Below are 19,410 nucleotides of genomic sequence, written 5' to 3' on the forward strand. Positions count from 1 at the left end.
AAACTGAATTCTCCATCTCTTAGACACCGGTGGTCACCCTCTCTCTACTCTCCATCCCCCATGTCTAGTCTATACATACATTACATGTAATGACCTGCTCTGGCAGAGGGGTGGAGTGGGGAGGTGGAATATAGAGCAGCAGTAAGTGTGTGTGCTCGCAGTCAGTGTGCCACGAAGAGGGCAGAAGACCAGGGTGCCCCTGTGCTCTATCCCAGGTAGAGCCTACCCTAGACCAGAGAGGGCTGACAGGGCTTAGAGTTGAGGATGTCCTACCAGCCTACCAGTTATCTCCAGGGTGCCACATTCCCCTCTGCGGAGTGAGATTGCCTTGGTGATGGTAACGACAGCTGTCTCGCACCCAGGGGAGTCAGGGGTACGGTGCAGGGGCCTCCTCACCTCCCTCAGTCTGGGAGATTGCTTCCCGTTACCGGTGCTCCCCAGTATTTCCGCCCCATGCAGCATTAATGGGAAATCAATCGGAGGAGCTCAGCCTTAACCGAGCAGGAGGCAGCAGCCATAAATATTCATGTCCATTTTGAGAAGTTGTTTGCACCATATTTCTGTTGACATATGGGGTCTGTGTTGGCATTTGTATCTGGAGGTATGAGGGGTGGTGGGCCGGAGGGGTATGTGTGTTTTGCAGAGAGAGACAGATGGGCAATGAGGCAGTGACAGTGACCTGTTTACCTGCTGCTCAGGTATCATGTGATTAAGAGTTGGTTTGTCAATCACACAGGACTGGGTCATTAAACTGTTTCAAAGGAGCAACAGGCCTACACTAACACAAACACCAGGTCGTCTATTCACCTTCGCTGTCTGGTAGCTCACTGTTTAACAGTTTTCTCTTAATCTAAATCAAACATACAGTGCAGGGGAATAGATAACAATTGTATTTCTCATCTGCTGTCTTATGAGTTGAACTGTTCGTTACGTGTGTGTGTGTCTCTGTGTGTGTGTGTTTTTGTGTGTATGATCTGTTCTGGGTGTTGTAATGTCCTATGTTCCTCCTCTAGGTCCCATGTCTGATCAGTGTGCCTACTGAGGAGGTGAAGCAGAGGACTCAGGCCTTGCTGTCCTCCAACACCTACCAGGTGCTGCTGGCCACCCTCAGAGACGAGGTTGGTCTACACCACAACCCATCAACGCCAGCACATTTGTTTTTCCATTCTCTTCGTGTGTTCCATGCATGTGTGTGTGTATCCAGACAGTGTTTGTGGGTGTGCGTGTGTGTCCTATGTAGATATAACACCTATCCTGTCTCTGTACAGGGTGTCAGAGGCTTGTACAGGGGCTACAGGAGTGCGCTACACAGAGAGGTCTGTTCTACCACACACACCTTCCCTTCTACACTGACTTGAGCAAAAGTGCATCAAGCTTTCTCGTTGCATTAGCCTCCATCAAACATCATTGGCAAGATCATGGACTCCTCTTGATATGTTTTTTGGCAGGTGTACCAGTATGCTTGTATGAATGCAGCCTGTACCACCATAACATGTCAGGTACTGTGCTTGTAGAATGAGACTACTCATAATTGATTAATTCATGATAACTGTGTGAAAGATGGTTATATTTTCTCCCATTATTCCTCTGAAAGCTTTCTAAATCCCCCTGGGCAGAGAGAGAAGTGGATGGAAACACTGAACTATTGTTTTTTTCCTCAGTTTCGTTTTGCACAATTACTTAACCGAGACCAGTTCCATCTGTTTGAATCGCTTGATTAATTCAAGTAATTAGAGATGTTATAAATGCAAAACAAAATGAGGAGAAAAAAAGCAGAGATTGAACATTGAAGCAGTCCCCTTGATGAAGGCTCACCTTTGTAATGGAGTGCCCACTCTGCTCCCTTCCGCTCTTTGATTCATTATCTGCTGGTTAATTGCACCTGCAGAGCATGGTAATGTCTCATGGATTCAGGCACCTCGCATTTATTTGCACCGCAGGTTTTTTTTTCTTCTTTCTCATTTTCAATATATTGAGAAAGAAACAGCGAGAGGGAAGAAAAGTTGTATATGAAGGTGACACTCGTTTTTCTGTCTCTTTTTTGGGTAATATAGTCCCCTACTGCTGTGCTAGCCTGTTCTTATTTTCTGCCTCACTAAACCGATGTTATTCACACAAATTCCATCTGGACAGGGAGGGAAAAAAGGACAACAAGGCTCTCTGATTTCTCCAAGGGGATGTGAATAAATGAATACATTTGGAGGCTGGTGCCCGGCCTCTGTGCATACTAAGGGCCATATGAAACAGGCGGGGAGAGAGGCAGAGGAGCGCCTTGGATCCTCCTCGCGATTGGCTTTGACGTGTGTCAGGAAGGTAATTCATTTTCTCAGCCGGCTATCCTCTATCTCATCCTGCTCGGCGACCCTGTCAAGATAACTTTATTTAGCTTGAGCGGCGCTCCCCCAGCACGGCCATCTAATTGAGGTCCTCTCTATGATGTAGATTCATTAAGGATCCTTCAGAAGTGATTTCTGATAGCAAAGATCTCACAGGTTACGGCAGGAAGGGAGTGTGGCTGTGTCCAGGATGAGGGGTTACACATGTAGGGAGTGGTGGAGAACTGATTCACAACTGGCATGATTATGTTAGGTAGCACATCAGCCTTCTTATTTTTATATATATATTTTGACTGGTACTGTATATATATATATATATATATATATATATATATATATATATATATATATATATATATATATATATATACAGTACCAGTCAAAAGTTTTGACACACCTACTCATTCAAGGGTTTTTCTTTATTTTCACTATTTTCTACATTGTAGAATAATAGTGAAGACATCAAACTATGAAATAACACATCACATAGTAACTAAAAAAGTTTTCAACAAATCTAACCAGCTTCAGGAGGAATGCTTTTCCAACATTGTTGAAGGAGTTCCCACATATGCTGAGCACCTGTTGGCTGCTTTTCCTTCACTCTGCGGTCCAACTCATCCCAAACCATCTCAATTGGGTTGAGGTCAGGTGATTGTGGAGGCCAGGTCATCTGATGCAGCACTCCATTACTCACTTTGATAGCCCTTACACAGCCTGGAGGTGTGTTGGGTCATTGTCCTGTTTAAAAACAAATGATAGTCCACTAAGCGCAAACCAGATTTGATGGCATATCACTGCAGAATGCTGTAGTAGCCATGATGGTTAAGTGTACCTTGAATTCTAAATAAATCCCAGACAGTGTCACCAGCAAAGCACCACTACACCATCACACCACTTTCTCCATGCTTCACGGTGGGAACCAGACATGCAGAGATCATCCGTTCACCTACTCTGCGTCTAACAAATACACAGAGTATCCAGCAGCATACCACCCTGCATACCACTGCTGGCTTGCTTCTGAAGCTAAGCAGGTTTGGTCCTGGTCAGTCCCTGGATGGGAGACCAGATGCTGCTGGAAGTGGTGTTGGAGGAGGCATTCTTTTCTCTGGTCTAAAATAATATCCCAATGATCCAGGGTAGTAACACTGCCCTGTGTAGGGTGTTGTCTTTCAGATGGGAAGTTAAACAGGTGTCCTGACTCTCTGAGGTCATTAAAGATCCCATGGCACTTATCATAAGAGTAGGTGTGTTAACCCCGGTGTCCTGGCTAAATTCCCAATCTGGCCCTCAAACCATCATTGTCACCTAATAATCCCCAGTTTACAATTGGCTCATTCCTCCTCTCCCCTGTAACTATTCCCCAAGTTGTTGCTGTAAATGAGAATGTGTTCTTAGTCAACTGACCTGGTAAAATAATGGATACAAAAATTAAGACACAGAGGTTGGAACCAAAAATCTCAAATTTGGACAGATGTCTGATGTCCATTGCTTGTGTTTCATGGATCAAGCAAGTCTCTTCTTCTTATTGGTGTTCTTTAGTAGTAGTTTCTTTGCAGCAATTAGACCACGAATGCCTGATTCACGCATTGTCCTCTGAACAGTTGATGTTGAGATGTGTCTGTTACTTGAACTCTGTGAAGCATTTATTTGGGCTGCAATCTGAGGTGCAGTTAAGTCTAATGAACTTATCCTCTGCAGCAGAGGTAACTCTGGGTCTTCCTTTCTTGTTGCGGTCCTCGTGAGAGCCAGTTTCATCATAGCGCTTAATGTTTTTTTGCAACTGCACTTGAAGAAACTTTTTTGAAAGTTCTTGACATTTTCTGGATTGACTGACCTTCATGTCTTAAAGTAATGATGGACTCTCGCTCCTCTTTGCCTACTAGGTTACTACATGATTCCATATGTGTTATTTCATACAATGTAGAGAATAGTCAAATAAAGAAAAACCCTTGAATGAGTAGGTGTGTCCAAACTTTTGACTGGTACTGTATATTTGATGTATAGTTTCTTAATGAACTATTACATTGTTTATCTTTGTAAAGCTGAGGTATCATTTAAGTTTCAGACAGATCCAGTATGAAATAGCCTTAAAGGAGAAATCCAGCGCAAGCAAACTGATTTTGATTTGTCTGTGCAAAAGGAAAGTACTTACTTTAATCTAAATACAAGTTATAGTGAGTAACTATTTAGGATTCCTATGCACTAGGCTGTTAGGTACATTTGTTGTCTATTTAGATCAGTGATTCATTGTAAAGCCCAGTAAACCACCACAATCAGTAGTATGTAAATGTATGTGGTAAATACGTTTAGTTAAGCCCTTGCTTAAGTCTTTTGTTTATGTACTTTGGCATGTTCCTCTTTTCAGAGAGCTGCTTCTCTTCATCACTACACGGCACAGTAAGAGTATTCCACTCAGACTCTTCTGTTCCATTTTACATGAACATTTGAGTTATTTAGCAGACACTCTTATCCAGAGTGACATACATTTGGAGTATTTGTCTTAAGATAGCTAGGTGAGACAACCCTATATCACATTTGAACTTTTCCTCAGAAAAGTCAAGTGGTATGTATGTATTTTGTATTTATGTACTGCTGCTCTGTACACAATCCCTCTCTTTCCTCTCCAAACTGGCTTATGACATTATGAGTACCAATCACCCTAATGAAATTGCTAAACTTTTTTCTGCATGACAATAATGAACATTTTGGATGGAGTGCGCATATACTCTTGGCCTCAAATGTAATATTTGATCTAGGAGTTGATCTAGACTGCTTCTATTTATTTTTGTGTGATGAACGTCACTTATGTTATTTGACAGTAATTTAGTCATTTGCTAGTTTGCGCTGAGGAAGGGCTGTGTAAGTGAAGCTCTGATAAGGTGGGTTGACGGAGCTGTGTTATCCTCTCCAGCCATCAAGCACAACTCCACACTCTTTCTCTCTCTCCCTCTTTCTCTCCCTCTCTTTCTCTCTCTCGCTCTCTCACTTGCTCACTCGCTGTCCCGGTCTCTGTCTTTCATTCTTTCCTTCTTTCTTTCTCTCTTCCCCCTCTTTCTCTCCCCACATCTCTAACCCCACTGTTGGGTCTACTTCTGCCCTAGAGAGTTGCTGTTGGAGAGAAAGAGTGACAGAGAGAAAGAGTGACAGAGAAAGAGTGACAGAGAGAAAGGGGGAGATATCCAAAAAGCGAATATTTGTAGAGAGAGTGAGAGAGTGAGAGAGTGAGTGGCCTATCTTTGGTGTGTCTGTCTGACAGGAACAAAAGTGGGATGATTTATGTTTCCTCGGTCCTCCTCCCATCAACACAGGGCTGGAATAGCCGCCTGAAAGCACTGAACTGACAGACAACATGCAGCCAGGCTCTCTCTCTTTCTCGTTTGCTCTCTTTCTCTCTATGCCTCAGCAGACAGGAGCTGGCAACCAGCTCAGAGAGAGCAACCAGTCTTAACAAACACCTCCACTCCTTTCTGTTCTGTTCCCCTCTCTCCGTCTTGTGTCTCTCTGAAAGAACTCATATGTAACTAGAAATTGTCACCAAAGTAAATACAGTTTAACATGTAAAAAGGGTAACTTTGACTACAGAAATAAGTCCTCTCTTTTCCCTCTCGCGCTCCCTCCCTTGCTCAAGCCCTCTCCCTCATTTTCTCCCTCAAACACTGTTGACATGAGAGGGCCTTTGGCCCCTGAGGCCCAGGTTTAAACCCACGCCCAATTTGTTTGAATTACTCTGTCGTTTACCTTCCTGCTCTGCCTTCGTCACACTGGATTGTACTGCAAACAGGTGGAACGTATGGTAGTGAGTGTGTGTGTGTGTACTGATGTCGTATGTATGCGTGTCCGATTTGGTACACTAACAATGGTGTTATATTTCCACTTTTGTTATGATTAGAATGAAGTCCCTAAACAAGCGTATGACAGACATGACCCTTCTGTGGCTCTTTGGAGAGAATCCATGTTTGTCCGTGTGGTACATTTTGAGAAAAGAGGTAAGGAGATCCATATGCTCAGTGATCCATATGGGCTAGTGTTAATATACCCTCATCCATATCTGGCACTCGCTGGCACAGAGAGAGACTGGAGAGAGTATGTGAGCCAGGGAAGATTTACTCTGCACTTGCTGTTGTTTACTGCTGAACAGTTGGACTGTATATTTAGTCCAGGGTTCCCCTCACTAACGTCAATATCTACAGTCCAAAATATTCCCAACACCCCCAAACAAAAAGGGAGGTGAGACATGTAACTGTAGGGAAATGTAACTTGGTGTTGTTGTTTAGAAGATGGAGTCTTATGGTTTCACATCTGCTTGTACATTGCTCTGTTTAGTCACACAATGGTATCAATTAGCATTGGAGGCCTGATGTACTTAATAGGCCCTGATGACCTTTGTGTGCTTGACCTTTGGCCTGACCTGGCTGTGTGTGTAGAGGTCAGTGTGTTGTGTGTATGTATGATGTGTGTGTGTGTGAGAGAGAGAGAGAGAGAGAGAGAGAAAGGATGGTAGAGGTGTAGGGTGTGTGTGGGATAAGGCGACCATGTGTGTTTGGGGAGGTATCTGGTGTCAGCACATATTTGGAGCTGGTATTACCCGTGCAGACAGGCTGAGGGAGAGGAGACACAGCTGTTGCATGCTGCTCCTACCAGGCAAGGAGGAACCAACCTTCACACTACAACCTCCTCATTTCCCTTAGAACCTCCACCCTGCTGGGACCATCTCGGTCTGATAATCTACCCCCCACTGGAGCAGTTGGCCTGAGCTGACTCACCATCACCACCTGGATTAGCACCCCATGTTTATAACCCACTAACCATGTGTACCAAGGTATTTGTTGAGAGACATGAAGCTATCCATGTTGAAAGAGCATCAGAAACCACACTAAGTAGGCCAGTAGAATGAGATCAGAGACATCATAAAAAGGCATCATTGGATAAAACATAGAATGGAATTGCACGGTCAGAATGATGGAATTTGCAAAGCTTTTACTAACTCACTTTCTGGACTGAAAGTTATAGCCTGTAGTACACATTGAAATGAACTGGTCTCAGGAATACTCTTTTGTTTTAATGATTAAATGGATGTCCTGTTGAAACCTTTACTCTTCTGTTGGTTGCCTAACCCGTTTAATTAACAGACTTCTGTTGGTAGCCTAACCTGTTAACAGACTTCTGTTGGTAGCCTAACCCGTTTAATTAACAGACTTCTGTTGGTAGCCTAACCCATTAACAGACTTCTGTTGGTAGCCTAACCTGTTAACAGACTTCTGTTGATAGCCTAACCCATTAACAGACTTCTGTTGGTAGCCTAACCTGTTAACAGACTTCTGTTGGTAGCCTAACCCATTAACAGACTTCTGTTGGTAGCCTAACCTGTTAACAGACTTCTGTTGGTAGCCTAACCCATTAACAGACTTCTGTTGGTAGCCTAAACCGTTAACAGACTTCTGTTGGTAGCCTAACCCATTAACAGACTTCTGTTGGTAGCCTAACCCATTAACAGACTTCTGTTGGTAGCCTAACCCATTAACAGACTTCTGTTGGTAGCCAAACCCGTTTAATTAACAGACTTCTGTTGGTAGCCTAACCCATTAACAGACTTCTGTTGGTAGCCTAACCTGTTAACAGACTTCTGTTGGTAGCCTAACCTGTTAACAGACTTCTGTTGGTAGCCTAACCCGTTTAATTAACAGACTTCTGTTGGTAGCCTAACCCATTAACAGACCTCTGTTGGTAGCCTAACCTGTTAACAGACTTCTGTTGGTAGCCTAACCTGTTAACAGACTTCTGTTGGTAGCCTAACCCATTAACAGACTTCTGTTGGTAGCCTAACCTGTTAACAGACTTCTGTTGGTAGCCTAACCCATTAACAGACTTCTGTTGGTAGCCTAACCCATTAACAGACTTCTGTTGGTAGCCTAACCCATTAACAGACTTCTGTTGGCAGCCAAACCCATTAACAGACTTCTGTTGGTAGCCTAACCCATTAACAGACTTCTGTTGGTAGCCTAACCCATTAACAGACTTCTGTTGGTAGCAAAACCCATTTAATTAACAGACTTCTGTTGGTAGCCTAACCCATTAACAGACTTCTGTTGGTAGCCTAACCTGTTAACAGACTTCTGTTGGTAGCCTAACCTGTTAACAGACTTCTGTTGGTAGCCTAACCCATTAACAGACTTCTGTTGGTAGCCTAACACATTAACAGACTTCTGTTGGTAGCCTAAACCATTAACAGACTTATGTTGGTAGCCAAACCCGTTTAATTAACAGACTTCTGTTGGTAGCCTAACCTGTTAACAGACTTCTGTTGGTAGCCTAACCCGTTAACAGACTTCTGTTGGTAGCCTAACCCATTAACAGACTTCTGTTGGTAGCCTAACCCATTAACAGACTTCTGTTGGTAGCCTAACCCATTAACAGACTTCTGTTGGTAGCCTAACCTGTTAACAGACTTCTGTTGGTAGCCTAACCCGTTAACAGACTTCTGTTGGTAGCCTAACCCGTTAACAGACTTCTGTTGGTAGCCTAACCCATTAACAGACTTCTGTCGGTAGCCTAACCTGTTAACAGACTTCTGTTGGTAGCCTAACCCGTTTAATTAACAGACTTCTGTTGGTAGCCTAACCCGTTTAATTAACAGACTTCTGTTGGTAGCCTAACCCGTTAACAGACTTCTGTTGGTAGCCAAACCCATTAACAGACTTCTGTTGGTAGCCTAACCCGTTTAATTAACAGACTTCTGTTGGTAGCCTAACCCGTTAACAGACTTCTGTTGGTAGCCTAACCCATTTAACAGACTTCTGTTGGTAGCCTAACCCATTAACAGACTTCTGTTGGTAGCCAAACCCATTAACAGACTTCTGTTGGTAGCCTAACCCGTTTAATTAACAGACTTCTGTTGGTAGCCTAACCCGTTAACAGACTTCTGTTGGTAGCCTAACCCGTTTAATTAACAGACTTCTGTTGGTAGCCTAACCCATTAACAGACTTCTGTCGGTAGCCTAACCCGTTAACAGACTTCTGTTGGTAGCCTAACCCATTAACAGACTCTAGAAGTCTGTGCTAAACTCTTGAATGGTTTTCTGTGTCATGAACATGTGAAGTCGTCCCTATCAGTGGATGTGGTTTATTAACTTGACAACACGCATCATGATACAGTCACATAAACTGCTCTCCAGCTGAGTGGTAGAATGGGGCTAATTGTGTCTGACTCACTCAGAAACCTCACATTGGATATTATTGGCCTAGTTTTGCCATGGTTAGAGATGAGAGTTTATGATATCTGTTTATGTAGGCCTATCTCTCTCCCCTCTCTTTTTGTCATTCATCTCTCTGGTTAATGTGTTTGGCAGGACTATGGACGAGGGTCTGTGTGCTATGTGCTATACACACACACACACTCCCCTCACACACACACTCCCCTCACACACACTCCCCTCACACACACTCCCCTCACACACACTCCCAGTGGGATGCAGTTTGGCAGGTGCTCCTCTACAGCTCCAGGTGTATATCTGAGAACAAGCCTCATGGCCTCCGCTAGAACAACAAGCAGAGGTACTGATGACTAATAGACTTGGATGAGGAGGTGGACTCTGGATGAGTACACAGGCAGGATGGAGACAGACAGACACCCCGTGTACAGGGCCAAGGCCCAGAGTCTTATCATTGGCTGGGAGACAGGACACGGTTGTGTTCAGCTGGATTAGGAGAGGAGCATGATGATCCATAGGAAGAGCCACAGGCACTCATGGATCATACATCTCATGGTTATGTGTCTCTGACTTTGCTGCAGAGTATTCCCCATCAGGGAAGTGATTCATAAAGCAGTCCCAGACTGGGTCAGGGCCTGTCATACGTGTTTGTGCTCGTGTGTTGATATAATGGACTCTCTGAAGGGCTGGGCCTGCTTCAGTATCAGCAGTATTAGTGAATTATGTGGGGTGATTGCTTGAGGACTGACTTGATCAACGTTGCTGTCCTTCTAGAGGTACATCATGTGCTAGGATAACCAAACACTGATTAATATTTGTATCTATTGCTTCGCTGCTGTAGTTATGTGCATTGGCAGTGTTCATGGTGTTCTATTTAGGCTTATTGACATTCAAAGAAGACAGTTGTATTTGACCACAATGAGAGCGTAGAAAAGTACATACTTTACACCTACATTAGCCTGCACTATGTGTCTTACTACCTATTGATGGGTATTAAACCCAAACTAAAGAGAATGCAGTGATTATTGCTTTTCATCCATTTATGATTGTTGCCCAGATCTGAATGATTTCTCAGGCATTTGATCTTTCAGAGAAGCTGCAGGGACACCCTAGCTGGATGTCAGTGTTCATCAGACCCAGGCCTTTAGGCCAGAGGGAATCTGTTTGTAGCAGGACACACACAGGGCACAGGGATTCACAACAAATACTCCCACTCTGACATGTTTTTTTATATCTATTAATCTATTATCCAAGGCTAGGAGACAGCTATGTTTGAGCTGAGCATTGTTGTCAGGGTCGGTGGTGGGGACGTGACCAACATGGCTGCCGTTAGCGGTCTGTAATGAGCATATCTCTCTAGGTCTCGGGGCTATGTTTGCTTCCCACAATTTTCTGCGTGATTAGCTCAATCCAAGCAGAAAACTATCCGGGCCCCACACATGTGTTTCCAATAAGGACCGGGGGGGATCTAGAGGGGGAGAATAGGAGAGACTGGAGTGCGGTCAAGAGAATGAGAACAGGGGGAGAGGGTAGGAGAGTGGTGGGGGATCTAGAGAAGGAGAGAGGGGGGAGAGTAGGAGAGACTGGAGGGGGGGGGTCAAGAAAGAAAGAAAGCAATATGTGACTCACCACCTGGATTCGGTCTTATGAAGCAACATTTTAAGTTCTGTTTTTTACATTGGATAAAAGTAGAGACTCAGCGATACAAAATGGTATATCATACACTGCATTTGAGTAATCAATGGGAAAGTAATTCTGTCTTTGAAAGTTGATCAACTTGTAAACTCACTTTTGAGAAAACTGTCTTTCAATGTTTTGGTACTACTATTGGAGAGTCCTCCTTTGTCTACACCCATTCAGCCTCGTTCACACCCTCTTAAGCTTTAGCCCCACCCATCTCTTTAAGGGTTGATCCAACCCAACCCACCATCTCTCTAAGAGAGAGAGACCAGCTCACTGAACATTACTCACCTTATCACTTTATCTGTGGTTTCGCGGTCAAAGCGTTCAGGACGCTCTGCCCAATAAGTAGGGTTGTTCCGAAAGCTCTGAACTACAGTCAAGCACCCAAGCTAACATTGGCTAGCTACTTCCAGACACATAATGAGAGAACACCCCAATCTGACCATTTTACTTGCCCTAGCAGAGCTGGTTAGGCTTTTTCACGTTATCCAGAGTGTTGGTGACTGTACCTGTGCTGCTGGCAACAATTGAATTACACTTTGTTGCCGATGTTTACTGACACCGGACATATTCAACGAGTGTTGAACGTTCAAAAATGCATCAGTTATTCTGTGCTCTGGCACACTAAGTAGAGAGTCTTTTATTAAAAAATGTAGCTAGATAGGTGAACAATGAATCCCAACGCATGATGTAACATTCGTTAGCAAGCCAACCAGCTAACGTTAGCTAGCTAGCTAACAGTATACTTTAACTTGAAATGAAAATACTTTGTCAAAATTAGAGCAGTCTTTTGTTAAGACATGTAGCTAGCTAGCTAAACAATGGACCATAAAAACAACTCATGACGTTACTACCATGCATTAATCTGCAGGTAGCTAACCATCAGGTTCTATGGCTAGAACTAATCAAGCAAATGTGTCTGAGATACGAAGAATAAGATCATACACATAACATTAGCTAGCTAACAGTACACTTGAAATTAAACCACAGTCTGTCAAAATTAGAAATGTGTAATATCTGAAAATCTTACCAGTATACATCATGGTTGGATGCATCTCCTGTCTGATGCCATGCATGGTTGTCTTTGTTTGACAATGTATTCCAGACTGGTGTTTTCTCTATCTCCTTAGCTATCATACTCGAATTCCACTGATTTCAAATCTCGGTCCTCCAGAAAGTGGAGAGCATACACATAACGTTATCTAGCGAGCCAGCTAGCTAACATTAGCTAGCTAACAGTACACTCTAACTTGACATATGCAGTTTTACTACGCAGTAAAAAAAAATGAAAAGCCGTGTTAAACACGATTACCTAAACATACTGACCAGCTCCAATAGACAGACGCATGCTATATGGTAGACCAATCCAAACTCATCTCTCAGCATGTCCAGCCCACTCATTATCTCAGCCAATCATGGCTAGCGGGAAGGTTGCTCTTTTTCTTTGGCTAAAGATCTTAGGCTCGTAATTTAACAATTTTGTTCGTATTTACAGATGGCATACAAGTTTGATATTAAAGCACATGAAAGTTCACATGTTCAAGAAGGCATTTCTGCCAAAAAATCCATTTTGATAAAAAAATATGTTTTATTTTCAAACAGCTCTCCTGTGAAGTTGTGACTTGCGACATACGCCTAATTTCCTGAATCGGGTCATATAAGCTATACAGGCATAGAGGCTGAAGGAATCAATTTCCACCATGCCAGTGCTTTATCACCTGAGGATGGGGGGATGGGATGGGAGAGCAGAGGATAAATACTGTAAATCTCTATCACTGTAGAGAGACGTTGGGAGGGAGCACCCTGTAATTAGAGGTTAACCTCACACTCGTTTAACAGCGCAACCACTCTTTCATGAGGGGAAACTGCTTAGTTACACTCCTCTCTCCTCCCTCTCTCATCCTGCTTGCTCTCATCCTTCTCATCATCACAAGGCCATCTGTTTCAATTTCAGCCAATTCATATGTTGAATTGAATGTCAAATTGATTAACAGTGTGTTCTTGCCTGCATGGATTTGAAAATGAATATCGTAGAATAATCCAATCTAGAATAGGTCACACATTATTAGTGCATTTGTAGATACTATACAGATGGTCATACTATCCACAAACTATCTGTTGATAAGCAACTGCTTGCTAAGGTTATTGTTAGGTTCAAGTTTAGACTAAGGGTTAGGTTAAGGTTAACGTCAGGTCTGGGGTTAGGGTAATATTTTTCTGAAATTATTTTCTGGAAGTAAGCTCCTGTATTTCTGAAGCATGGATGTGTAACCTAGTTCAGGGGTTCTATAACTTTGTGGGAGACATTTTGTGATAGCAAATTCATCAGGGACCCCTTATAACTCGAGTGAGATAGAAATATTATTGAAGGAGTTTTACTTCGGCAGTGCATGGCCGGAGGAACCAAGTCTCGGGCCCTGGGAAGGAACATTTTAAAGACCCACCTCTTGGTGTCAGTGATAAAATGGAGTTTTCAAGCTAATTTCCTGCAATTCCACATTCCTCTGTTTTGGTAAAAAGCTGAAGAAATGGGCCTGGAGAAATAACCACTCTCAAATTCATAGACAGAGCTATGGATGCAAGGACAGACCATCCATGACATCAAAATTATAGTTTTAACCATCTACATTGTTTATAAACATTGCCGTAAAACAAGCTTATATTTTGGGTTCTGATGGAGTTGAACTATGCTCATAAGTTATATTCTTTATGAGTCATTGGGTGTATCATGCTATTCCATACCAAAATTGAATGTAGCAACTAAGGATTCTAGCTTTAAATGGCGGTGCATTTATGTAAAAAAGTATACAATAAGTATTAAGTTGAAAAATGTATAATTGGTGCACTGTGGATACCAATATCCCAGTGAGCCTCGCGGGCCCATGTTGCCCAGGGTTCAGAACATATATTGTAGATTAATAATATTATATTGTATTGTATTGTATTATACCCTCTAAACTGTTCCACGGATCCCTTGGCCAAAATGAGTTTAATCTGTTAAACCTCTGCGTACCCCACTTTGAGAACCCCTGGCCTAGTTGTTCTCTGGAGGCTATAGTGCTGTGACGTTGGCCAGATGGTGGCACCTGCTGCAGGCTGAGAGCCCTGGTCCCTGTTCTCTGGCCCTGTAGGCCCCCACCAGCTTGGCCTGGCCTGGGAGAGCAGAGCACTGCTGACATGTCTGTTTAGTTTAGCTCAGCTAAGAGCTCGGCTAACAGCTGACCGCCATCTGGAAACATCTGGAACAGCCCATAGGGGTCAGGGGTCAGACAATGATGTAATTTTTTTTTATGTCGAATGGAGAAGAAAAAATAAAACATTGACTATGTAAGTAACACAGCCTTTCTCACCACACCCCACTGGCTGTGGAACCGTTGAAAGGCTGACTCATGCCTCCATCTGCTTCCCTGGAGCATTCATAGAGTCCTGTAACATTGTAGCTAGACTAGTAGAGCATCTGCTTCAGTACTGAAAGGTAAATGATTGCTCCATCCATCCATCCATCCATCCATCCATCCATCCATCCATCCATCCATCCATCCATTGTCCTTCCTTCCATTTATCCGTCCGTCCTTCAGTCAGTCCGTCCGTCCGTCAGTCAGTCAGTCAGTCCGTCAGTCCGTCAGTCCGTCAGTCAGTCAGTGATTTCATCATGCGGCCTGTTTCTGAGGGAGTTCTGAACATGCTTGTTGAGGAGTGATCAGGTCCATGCAGTCTGTGGGTTCATACTGTCACTGCCAACGAGACCTGAGCTCTCCTTCTGAAGCTCCGCTATTGGCAGCTGTCCTGAGCTTATCTGATTACCATACGCTTTGTTCTGTAGTGGAGAGAATGTTGAGTTGACCACTATAACAGACACGTGTCCTTTAATAGCGTTGAGATGAACCCAACCTTTCCAGACTGCTGTAAGAGAGATGAAGTCAGAGAAGCCCTGATCCACAGCTGATTTATCCACAGGTTTTACACCTCTGGAAGAGATGCAGTGTGTGTGTGTGTATAACAGCTGGATCTCCCTGAAGGCAGTGATTGGTGTGTTAGAATGTTTCTGCTCTGTGTGTCATGGCTCTGGGCTCGGCTCCCACATTGCACTCTGCTGTTTGTTTGAGGGGGATGTGCCAAGCCAGAGGGCTCTGCCTGTCTTTGTGTAGAGCTGACAGAGGTGAAATGACTTGTTCTACGGGACTGAGCAGTATAATCTCTCACCTCAGTGTCCCTCTCCATGGCCCCTCACCTCAGTGTCCATCTACCTGGCACCTCTCCCCCAACCCTTCTCCTTCATAACCACTCACACCTTCACTGTGTAAGCCTCAGATTCTTTCTCAGCTCTCTACCCTTCTACTTTCCCTACTCCCCTTGTCTCCAGGCCTTCAATCCCTCCATTGATGTCTTCTCATTCAGCCCCTCATCCCCCTCTCCCTCCAACCTCTCACTCTTCCCCTAGGTCACTCTACCTTATCGCCTAAACCCCTTTCTTATTTACTTTCCTACTTACTTCAATGCTCTTACCCTTACCCAGCCTCAATGTCATGTAGCCCCAGTCCTAGCCCTCTATCCTCACCTCCATGTAGCCCCAGCCCTCTATCCTCACCTCCATGTAGCCCCAGCCCTCTATCCTCACCTCCATGTAGCCCCAGTCCCAGCCCTCTATCCTCACCTCCATGTAGCCCCAGCCCTCTATCCTCACCTCCATGCAGCCCCAGTCCCAGCCCTCTATCCTCACCTCCATGCAGTCCCAGCCCTCTATCCTCACCTCCATGTAGCCCCAGCCCTCTATCCTCACCTCCATGCAGCCCCAGCCCTCTATCCTCACCTCCATGTAGCCCCAGCCCTCTATGCTCACCTCCATGCAGTCCCAGCCCTCTATCCTCACCTCCATGTAGCCCCAGCCCTCTATCCTCACCTCCATGCAGCCCCAGCCCTCTATCCTCACCTCCATGTAGCCCCAGCCCTCTATGCTCATCTCCATGTAGCCCCAGCCCTCTATCCTCACCTCCATGCAGTCCCAGCCCTCTATCCTCACCTCCATGCAGTCCCAGCCCTCTATCCTCACCTCCATGTAGCCCCAGCCCTCTATGCTCACCTCCATGCAGTCCCAGCCCTCTATCCTCACCTCCATGCAGCCCCAGTCCCAGCCCTCTATCCTCACCTCCATGCAGTCCCAGCCCTCTATCCTCACCTCCATGTAGCCCCAGTCCCAGCCCTCTATCCTCACCTCCATGCAGTCCCAGCCCTCTATCCTCACCTCCATGCAGCCCCAGCCCTCTATCTTCACCTCCATGCAGCCCCAGTCCCAGCCCTCTATCCTCACCTCCATGCAGTCCCAGCCCTCTATCCTCACCTCCATGTAGCCCCAGCCCTCTATCCTCACCTCCATGCAGCCCCAGTCCCAGCCCTCTATCCTCACCTCCATGCAGTCCCAGCCCTCTATCCTCACCTCCATGTAGCCCCAGCCCTCTATCCTCACCTCCATGCAGCCCCAGTCCCAGCCCTCTATCCTCACCTCCATGCAGCCCCAGCCCTCTATCTTCACCTCCATGCAGCCCCAGTCCCAGCCCTCTATCCTCACCTCCATGCAGTCCCAGCCCTCTATCCTCACCTCCATGTAGCCCCAGTCCTAGCCCTCTATCCTCACCTCCATGTAGCCCCAGCCCTCTATCCTCACCTCCATGTAGCCCCAGTCCCAGCCCTCTATCCTCACCTCCATGTAGTCCCAGCCCTCTATCCTCACCTCCATGCAGCCCCAGCCCTCTATCCTCACCTCCATGCAGTCCCAGCCCTCTATCCTCACCTCCATGTAGCCCCAGCCCTCTATCCTCACCTCCATGTAGCCCCAGCCCTCTATCCTCACCTCCATGTAGCCCCAGCCCTCTATCCTCACCTCCATGTAGCCCCAGCCCTCTATCCTCACCTCCATGCAGTCCCAGCCCTCTATCCTCATCTCCATGTAGCCCCAGTCCCAGCCCTCTATCCTCACCTCCATGTAGTCCCAGCCCTCTATCCTCACCTCCATGCAGCCCCAGTCCCAGCCCTCTATCCTCACCTCCATGCAGTCCCAGCCCTCTATCCTCATCTCCATGTAGCCCCAGTCCTAGCCCTCTATCCTCACCTCCATGCAGTCCCAGCCCTCTATCCTCACCTCCATGCAGTCCCAGCCCTCTATCCTCACCTCCATGTAGCCCCAGCCCTCTATCCTCACCTCCATGCAGTCCCAGCCCTCTATCCTCACCTCCATGTAGCCCCAGCCCTCTATCCTCACCTCCATGCAGTCCCAGCCCTCTATCCTCATCTCCATGTAGCCCCAGTCCTAGCCCTCTATCCTCACCTCCATGCAGTCCCAGCCCTCTATCCTCACCTCCATGCAGTCCCAGCCCTCTATCCTCATCTCCATGTAGCCCCAGCCCTCTATCCTCACCTCCATGTAGCCCCAGCCCTCTATCCTCACCTCCATGTAGCCCCAGCCCTCTATCCTCACCTCCATGCAGTCCCAGCCCTCTATCCTCACCTCCATGCAGTCCCAGCCCTCTATCCTCACCTCCATGTATCCCCAGCCCTCTATCCTCACCTCCATGCAGCCCCAGTCCCAGCCCTCTATCCTCACCTCCATGTAGCCCCAACCCTCTATCCTCACCTCCATGCAGCCCCAGTCCCAGCCCTCTATCCTCACCTCCATGTAGCCCCAGCCCTCTATCCTCACCTCCATGTAGCCCCAGCCCTCTATCCTCACCTCCATGCAGCCCCAGTCCCAGCCCTCTATCCTCACCTCCATGCAGTCCCAGCCCTCTATCCTCACCTCCATGTAGCCCCAGCCCTCTATCCTCACCTCCATGTAGCCCCAGCCCTCTATCCTCACCTCCATGTAGCCCCAGCCCTCTATCCTCACCTCCATGTAGCCCCAGCCCTCTATCCTCACCTCCATGTAGCCCCAGTCCTCTATCCTCACCTCCATGTAGCCCCAACCCTCTATCCTCACCTCCATGCAGCCCCAGTCCTCTATCCTCACCTCCATGCAGCCCTAGCCCAAGCCCCATGCAACCCTCTGCAGTCCCATGCAGCCTCAGTCCTGTAGCCCATCCTGGCCTTCAGGCGGCTGTAGATCTCTTCCTAGCTGTCAGCACCTAATTGGTTGGCCCAGAGGGCATCGTGTGCCATACCACAGGATAATTAATTGGCTACCTTACATACTCCCTCTGACATTATTGGCACTGCAGTGAAAGGTGCCTGCATGCATAGAAAACCCTTCAATTTTGAGTGAGTGTGAGCTGACTGTCTGTTATTACTGTCAGGGGTTAAATTGGGCCGGGTTCGACACCCGGTACCTATGATCCAAAATGAGAGTCAGACAGAGTTGAATACCTTTGGTTATTTGAATTGTCTAATGAAAAATTGTTGTCCACATTTCATTTTCCACAGCCAAAAACAAGAGTAGGCAACAGCTAAATAAGACAAACCATAGTAGAATAGTTGACCTATTCAGTTGTTAAGCCTGCAGTATTTTATGCAAGAACATAAGATTCCTCTCAAGGCGCATTCAAATGGTGAGTGCCGCATAGGGTGAGAATTATGCTACACATGCCCAGTTACTGTACAACATTCTTAATGCAGTAGTGGGAAAACACACATTTGAAAGCAGTTTTTAGGCCACTGTTAAAAGAGGAGGATCACGGAGCTTTCTAGCGTTACTAAGCAACATTTAATTCTCAAATCCAAGAAATGAGTCAAATATACCATTTTACAACTGGAGTGTTTAGCAGCAGCATGAGTTATGCTCGCTGGCGCTCGTCTGTGGCGCCGATGGGGTTGAATGTGTGGGGAAGACCGGCGCTAAATGTAGGCTCACACTGGTCAGGTGTAACAGATAGACATACATTATATTCACAGTGCATGATCCTGTGTTGGATCAGTGCCAGTGGAACGTTTTTTTGGGGACATTCAAGTCATCATCAATATGTTGCTACCCACTGAACACACCATGTAATTCCAACGTGAAACTTTGGGTAATATTTGAGATGTAGATCAAGGATATTTCAGCCTTTAATCAGCCACTGAAAAAAACAGCCAGAAGTTTGTTGAATTAACAATGTGTTATCACTATGCTTTCAACCATCTAAAAGATGTCAAATATTTTGTATTTATACAGTACAACAACATAATGTGTTATCACTGTTCTTCATCTAATAGCACAA

At 45.7% G+C, this 19,410-nt stretch overlaps 1 pseudogene; it reads left to right on the forward strand.

The window, feature by feature from the left end:
• Positions 1 to 18,243, forward strand: part of LOC115149818 (complement C3-like) — a 31,594-nt pseudogene extending 13,351 nt beyond the window's left edge.
• The last annotated feature ends 1,167 nt before the right edge of the window (positions 18,244 to 19,410 follow it).

Source organism: Salmo trutta, chromosome 16 (assembly GCF_901001165.1).
Source record: "Salmo trutta chromosome 16, fSalTru1.1, whole genome shotgun sequence".
Taxonomy (NCBI): domain Eukaryota; kingdom Metazoa; phylum Chordata; class Actinopteri; order Salmoniformes; family Salmonidae; genus Salmo; species Salmo trutta.